The sequence below is a fragment of the Seriola lalandi genome, unplaced genomic scaffold (assembly GCF_002814215.2).
Source record: "Seriola lalandi dorsalis isolate HSWRI2012SDOR001 ecotype SW California unplaced genomic scaffold, Sedor1 jcf7180002054952, whole genome shotgun sequence".
NCBI classification, from domain to species: domain Eukaryota; kingdom Metazoa; phylum Chordata; class Actinopteri; order Carangiformes; family Carangidae; genus Seriola; species Seriola lalandi.
The window spans coordinates 676,035-683,407 of record NW_019525503.1 but is presented as its reverse complement, the minus strand read 5'-3'; the positions used below and the strand labels follow the sequence as shown (position 1 = coordinate 683,407).

Here is a 7,373-nt window from a genome sequence, read left to right as displayed (position 1 = left end):
GTTGGCATTTAGGAACCAGTCTTTACTCTCTAACCAGACCGGGGACGTCACGTTCGTCCGTAACAGGATTTTGCACCTTGAACTCGATACCAGCTGCTGTTGCTCGCAGACAAACAATTAGTCAATAAGTGACGAAGCTTCAGGTGGTGCAATCATCTGTGTGTGAGCTTACAGGCTGCTGATTTACTCATTCCACGCATTTCCCCTGCAGAGGTTATAATAGCTGCTGCACAACGTGCCCTTTTTAGTATATAAACACACATCGCTGCACATGGTACACACACACACACACACACACACACACACGCACACACACACTCTCCAGTGACTGGCAGGAGACTTGTTTATATGTGTGTGGAAAACAAACACAAAAAATAGATAAATAAATACAGTTTAGGTGCAGGAGGTTGAGTGACGGTGAATATCACATTGTCAAGCAGGAGCGAGCTGCTCACTTCTTCCTCCGTTTCCTCAGTCAGCTTAGTGGAAAAGCAAAATGAGTTACTCGGCTGGAGGCACCTTGCTAGGGACAGAGGCTCGTGTTTACCTTCCACGGCTGAATTTTGTAAGTATTGATTTGTTTGCAGGAAATCTAAAACAAAAGAAAAAGAAAGAAAGATCAGGACAAAGACGGACTGAGGCTGCGGCTTCTGCTGTGGACAGATTTGACTGTGGAGGAAATCCAAAGACAAAAGCGACATTTTATTTAAAAGGAGCAGCTTAAGTCCTGTGGTGTTAAAACACACACACACACACACACACAATCCACCTGCACACTCACACAGAGCAGGTTTTGAAGTAAACGACGCCTGACGCGCAAGTCAGGCGTCTTTCTCTGCTCGCCTCATTTTGCATGGAGACTAAACGTCACCGCATGTGTCGCCCTCTGGTGCTCTGACTCATATGCTAATGCTGCTGCGCTACGACGCGGGTGGAGGGAAGACGGAGGGCGAGATGGTAAAAATAGCTGGTGACCCAAGAGACACTTCATGAAATCACTGAGGGGGAAAAAAGAAAGACAAGCAGCGGATCTGTGCTTGTAGAGTCGTCGTGTGTTTGACCACGTTGACATTTCAGAACCGTCAGAATCGCAAGGAACATTTCACCTGGAGATGTTTCGACTTTCAGCTGGTGTTGAGTTATTTTCATTAGATTCAATAATAGTTATTTAATCCCACTGAGGGTAAGTGACATATTTCCAGTTTGTATGAGACTCTTTTCCTGCTAAAAACGAACTTATATACGTTTGTGAAGCAGCTTCTTATGACCCATAGTTAATCCTTTAGGGGGAAAGGGAAAAAGTGTCGGTGACGTCGTATAAAGAGAGACATGGTCCACGTCCGGAGGAGGTCGAGGTGGATGTGACACAGGAGAGCGTTGTTCGGTTCCCATGTGAAACCAGCGGGTTTATATTGTAACCATGACAACACAAAATCATCTAAAGATGAGGAAATCGGTTCATTTTCTGGTTTTATAATCACCTGCGTTCGACAAAAAAATTGGCTCATGAATGTCAGCCAGCAAAACGTCTCTCTGAAACTGATATATTAGAATTGATATATCGTTTTGGAACGAGCCCCTTTTATGTCTTTTTTTTTTTTTTTTTCTCCACAACGGTCTGAAAAAGAAATCAAATGAGTAATAGGAATAAATTTGCCGCGGGGCTGAAGTGGAAACGTGGATGACTGAGGCCTCCACCCGCATTATGCTTTGACTTCATGTCGTGCTCCTCTTCCTGATCTTTCAGGTCAGTGTTAAAGGCGATGGCCCAAAAAATATATCATCAACAGTCAGAACCAGACTTTAAAGATACTATAACTGATGGAGACGAGTGGAATAATTTTCTTTTCAGCTCTCGTCTCTGTCGCTGCCCATCAGCTGGCTCCTCTTTGAATGTGAGAAGGAACTTAACTAGATCCACTATCTCAACACAGGCACTTTTATGAGCCTCAGTAGCTTTATTCAAATAGCATTCATTTACAGTCACATAAAGGGGAAAATTAAAGCCATAACTCACACACACACACGGAGACGTGCACACTGTCAAACACATTAGCCACACACTCTTAACCCTAACCCTAAGATCGCGTGAGACACATGACGTTACGACTCAGCCTTCAAAGTTGTCTCAACACAAACTTGAGTTTTTCCTGCGGGAATAACTAAATGTTTTGTCGAGCCAAACTTCCCTAACGAGGGAAGGGTTCCACATCTGGGACCTGGGATCCCCGAGCCGCTTTTGGAGCACTAATCTGCAAAGCCTGTTACCATCTTACCAACCATTAGCAGCATTAGTTTCTCCGGGAAACAGCAAAATGACTGAGTTGAATGAGCAAATAAAAAACAAAACAAGAAAAACAGCTGAAACAAAAGGTTGCTGATTGTCTTTTTTTTCTTTTTTAATGTTATTACAGTTCACAGATGTTCGGTGGCATGTAATTTAAGGGTCATTTCCCCCAGAAGCTCCAGCTGAGATCCTACATACACTTTGGAAAAACTCCAGCAGGCAGTGCCAAATATCCCCAGCTGGAGACAACATGGCCGGCCTGCAATTGTCATCAAACTTCTGTAAGACGTTAAAACTCTGTCTCAGTCGACGAGAAGCCTCAGCAGGACGAGGAGCAACAAACACATTTTTCCCAGTAGCTGAAAAAGCCAAAACTCCTCCTTCTTCTGTGTGTTTGCTTCTGCTGCTGGATTTTAATATAATTTTATCTGTGATCGATGTGTCGTCATGGGTTTGTGTCTTTCAAATTACTTTTTATATCATATTGAATATATGTTGTTTTTTTGTAAGAATATTAATGTACCAAGGCGGGATATCGCTGCATCACAGGTTCTTAATCTTTAAAAGTTAGCTTCGTGTAAACGACAAAGAATAAAATCACCACCATGAACAAGAATGCGAGGAACAGTTTGATTCTTCCTTTCAAAGCAAACAAGTCATTAAAAGTTTGGTCTGATGTTTTCTTTGAAGTTTTTAATATCTATAAGTTGAAATGAAAATGGCGATGGTCAGTCAGCGCTGAAAGGAGCCGAACAGACGTTCTAATTCGGTCTGAAATGCTCCGGTGTTTCAGATGAAAAAGGCTTTAATCACTGGCCTCTCATATTGTCCTTGGGAAGGCTGTGCAATGACATTCTGGCTTCCTGACATCTGACGGCATTTCCTCAACATTTTTCTGTCTTGTAGTTTTCTAGGTTGGACTACGGGTCCGGGGGGGGGGTTGTGCTGAGGGCGGTGACTGTTTAGTTGTGACATCACAAAGTTCCAGGAAGTTGTGACGGCTGGTTTTAAGGCTCAGTTTCTGAATACAGACTGTGTGCATCTCTGTGGACTGAGGCTTTGATACTTTCACAGTATTAATATAGAACCTAGACCTGATCTATAATCAAACAACACATGGGAATCTTACTTCCTATAATATGGGAAATTAAAAAGTCCATGATCTTTCAGCGAACACTGTATTGATCGCTAACAAAGCCTCCTCTTGCACCATTCAAAAAGCTTTCATGCTGTTGTTTTTGTTCTTCAAAGAAGAAGAAGAAGAAACTGGCACTGGGTTTTTGGCGTCCTGTCAGCCTTTTGGCAGCAGTGCTAACCCTTTAAAGACACGAACAATGAACTCTTGCTCTTTCTGTGCGCCTCTCTCCCGCGAAGCTGTGGAGCGTAACCCCACATCTCACACAGATCCCGTCCGGATGATACAGCAGGCTTTCTTTTATGTTTTGCAGGAGTTGCTGCTTCAAATCTTTAGCACAGCGCCAATATGGCACGTCAACAGTCAGCGAGCCGCCAGGGAACAGCGAGAATGAACGGCCATTTATAGATGTATGCACCAATTTTGCATATGAAAACTAAGTTTGTTTTTTTTGTTTGTTTGATCTTTTTTTCTTGTAGTCTCTGATATTGTTTCTGCAAAATGAAGTGTGCAGCCACTGTTTTTCAGTTGGTTATTCCTTCAGTTTTTTTTTAGACATTAAGTATGATTGATGTGGGTCTAATATAATGCATTTGTCAGCGCCTTCCAACACAACTTGTGACCCTAGGTTTCAGGTCTGATTCTAAGTTTAGCTTAGAAACCAAAAAGTCCTCGGTTGAGGTCAGGAGAGAAGAACAAAAAACAAAGCTGATAGATCACAAAAGCCAGGACATCGTCTGTGTCCTACAAACTTCTTTTTCCTCCTCCTTCAAAGTCAGGTCAACTTTTACCAACATAAACATACGTTCAATCGGCAGTTTGGTACGTGCATGTAGCTGAACGTAATGCGGCCTTTCTCAACTTCCTGAAATCTACAAGGTTTGTTTCAGAGAGTTTTATTGTTATACTGAGAGGTGTGCCTAATATTAAGTCTAACCCCCCATTGATGTGAATGGATTACTGAAATAAACAATATAGCTAATTATAATATCAGTACTTTAACCACATTGGCCCAGAAAGTTGCAATAATGAGCTGAGATGAAATGAAAATCACTGATGCAGAAAAGTTGCATATGAAGAAAACTGGACAGGAGCGGAAGGAGAATCAACTGTACAGTATGTGAGCAGTAAACAAGAACATGCATAGACAGTCATTAGCGTACTTTTATGGCCAATTAGGTTGTAAACTCATATAGAAGTGGAAGCCCCGGAGGAAGAAAACAGGAGGTAAGAAAGAGACAGGAAGCGAAGGGCAGGGAGATAAATACGCTAAGTGACGGGCAAAAAGGAATACTTACCAAAAGGCATGTTTACTGAAGAAAAAAAAGAAAAGTATGTCGCTCACAAATAAGATAGCCAACAAGCTGCGGAGGGAATAATCAGTGAGACACAAGTTAAACTCACAGGCCTGCTGGTGTTCAGGAAGGGGGGGGAGGGGTAAGAGGACAGGTGGTAAACAAGAGCTTGGTAAGCCGGCAGGGAAACATTTGCATCTTATAAATATTTGATAAATTAATAGTTTCCTCCATCTGGTGTGTGTTCTGGGCTGTTGTTTCCGCACGTGGATGTTCTCTTCATTCCTGTATGTGTTGAGAAATCTGCATGTTCATTTGACTGACTGACTGACTGACTGACTGACTGACTGACTGACTGTATGAACCTCTTCACACCGATTCACACTCAGTCAGATCCATTTAGAAAACATTAGAGAGTGAGAGTGAAGATGTTCTTTTATTTAAAATGTTCTTTCCTCCTTCACTTTCTGCCGTAAGTGGTGCCTCGCTAACATTCGACTAATGTGTGCACTCTAAACAATGGAGGGGGGGGCAGGAAATGAACGATGATTGGAGCTGTCAATCAACTATTCTCACTTTTCATTGCATGTTCTAATCCCACCAGCAGACATTTCTGCTCCTATAATAGTTTGTTAATTAGTGTGCAGGGTTAGATGAGACGGGGAGAAGAAAGCCTCTTTTCGGAGCCTCCTGCTGGGCTTCAAATGTTTGATATAGCACAGCTGGAGTGATCAGGCCCACTTTCAACTGCCCTGTTCCCTGCTTGTCTCTCCGTTCCCTTTACTTTGATTTTTGTTTAGACGGAAAAAGCGTTTTTCAACTGACAAGATCAGTTTAGTGGTATCTTTACAAGCCCCGGGTTGAATATCCGTGTTAAACCCTTGCTTCCAAAGGCATTTGCACATTAATCTTCCAAATTCTCTTACAGGGAACCTCGCTGCTGCGACTTTAAAATGATCCGCAACTGCCGCGGCTTCTTACGTGTTAAGAAAATAAATCAGCCTCGTGATCAAAAGCAAAGGGGTAATTAAAATGAGCTAATAGACGTTATTAGCTATTTATCAGCTGCAATTGCATTCAAACTTTCCCTGGAGGCGCAGTGATCCTCCCAAACAGGAAAAGTCTTTGAAACAGGTAGAGCAGTGACTTCCTGAATACCAATTAGCTCCGACTGCTCGGCTTTCTGCGGCTCATCCATGTGAATCATTTGACAACAGAGTAGCCGTTTTCCATGGCTGGCTAATTCGGCACAATGCCTGCGAGGGAGGTAGACAAGGAGCGCCGCGGGGAGAATGTCACGAGTATTTGAGAAAGGTTAGACTGAGAGGGGAGCGTGTTGTTATCATATACGCCATTCATCATCACTTTTATACCACACAGTCACAAAGGGCCTCTGTGGGGCGGGGGGGCGTCTGGCTCCATATTGATGTGTGTAAGTGTGTGTCGAAGGTCGATCGGCCCACTGTTTGCACATGTATGTATGCCTAGTGCCTTTGTACACAGTCAGAAAAGGCCAAAAACCAATGATTAAATCATGATGTGATCACTTCCTGATCTTAACCAACCTGCTACAAAAGCTGAAGTCTACAAACAACAAGTTGTGGGTTTAAAAATCCAACGTCTTGTTTTGGTTTTGTTCCGTTTGGACCGAGCCAGACTAGGTGTTCCCCGGTGTACCGCTGCATTGCTTTCAGCTAAGCTAGGCGGATGTTAATACCAGGTGTGAGCAGGGCCTTTGTCGTTAGAGTCAGCTGAGACATGGTGTGGCTCGGGAAGGATCTCAAGACTTTTTCAAGAACCTCAAACAAGTTCGTAAATCCCTAAGAGACTCCGTTGTGGTCCTTCGAACCGACGCAGAACGTCACGGATTTAAGCTTTTATTAATGATTTATTTGTTGTATTTTTTATTCATTCAACAAACCTAATCATCCAATCAACCGTGGATATTTACGCTGTGTGGATTTGTGGATAACAGTATCATTAACACATTAAAGGGGAAACTCACAAAGAGAAGACGTGCAGCGTGTGAGAGGACATGTTGGTGAGAAGATAATGACAGTTCTCGGGTCCATTTCGAGGACTAATCTTTGTTCCCCCAATCAAACATAAAAAGTCAATTCTCTGTGTTAATGAGCTCAATCACTCTGAGCTAAAAGCTTCAATAATTCATTTGCTTCCAGAACGTCAGACATCCATAATGAATAACATCCACAGTGAATTATTTACACAGTCATCCTTCGTGGCACAACTCACTGACTGACACTGAGTCACCCAGTGTGTCTGATGTTGCGTGTGCGTGTCTGTGTGTGCATGTGCATGTGCATGTGTGTGTGTGTGAATGTCATACCAACATTTGGCCCCGTAGCCGGCTCCCAACTATGATGTAGTAGTGGCATCCTGTGTGAAGAGGAACAGCATCGAGGCTAATTACAGCGGCTAGCGTGTACCACTGCTGCCCCATCAGCACAAAGCAGGGACATATACATACTGGGAAAATGTCTTATTAGGACAAAACAGAACAACTGTTACTTCTGGAAATATTATAATTTGAATGTCAATCATACATGAAACCTAACAATATCCACATCTGCAGAGACGAGGTTCATGTTACAACACAGGCTGGAAGCTGACGTTCTAGAAATGCTGGCAGCACAGT

At 42.9% G+C, this 7,373-nt stretch overlaps 1 long non-coding RNA gene across 1 annotated transcript; it reads left to right on the top strand.

Annotated features, from left to right (window-relative positions):
- The first annotated feature begins 287 nt into the window (after nucleotides 1-287).
- LOC147817481 (uncharacterized) lies at nucleotides 288-2,903 on the top strand. The gene is made up of 2 exons (XR_015436327.1): nucleotides 288-565; nucleotides 2,415-2,903. It is a non-coding gene; the product is annotated as an uncharacterized LOC147817481 (long non-coding RNA).
- Nucleotides 2,904-7,373: the final 4,470 nt, after the last annotated feature.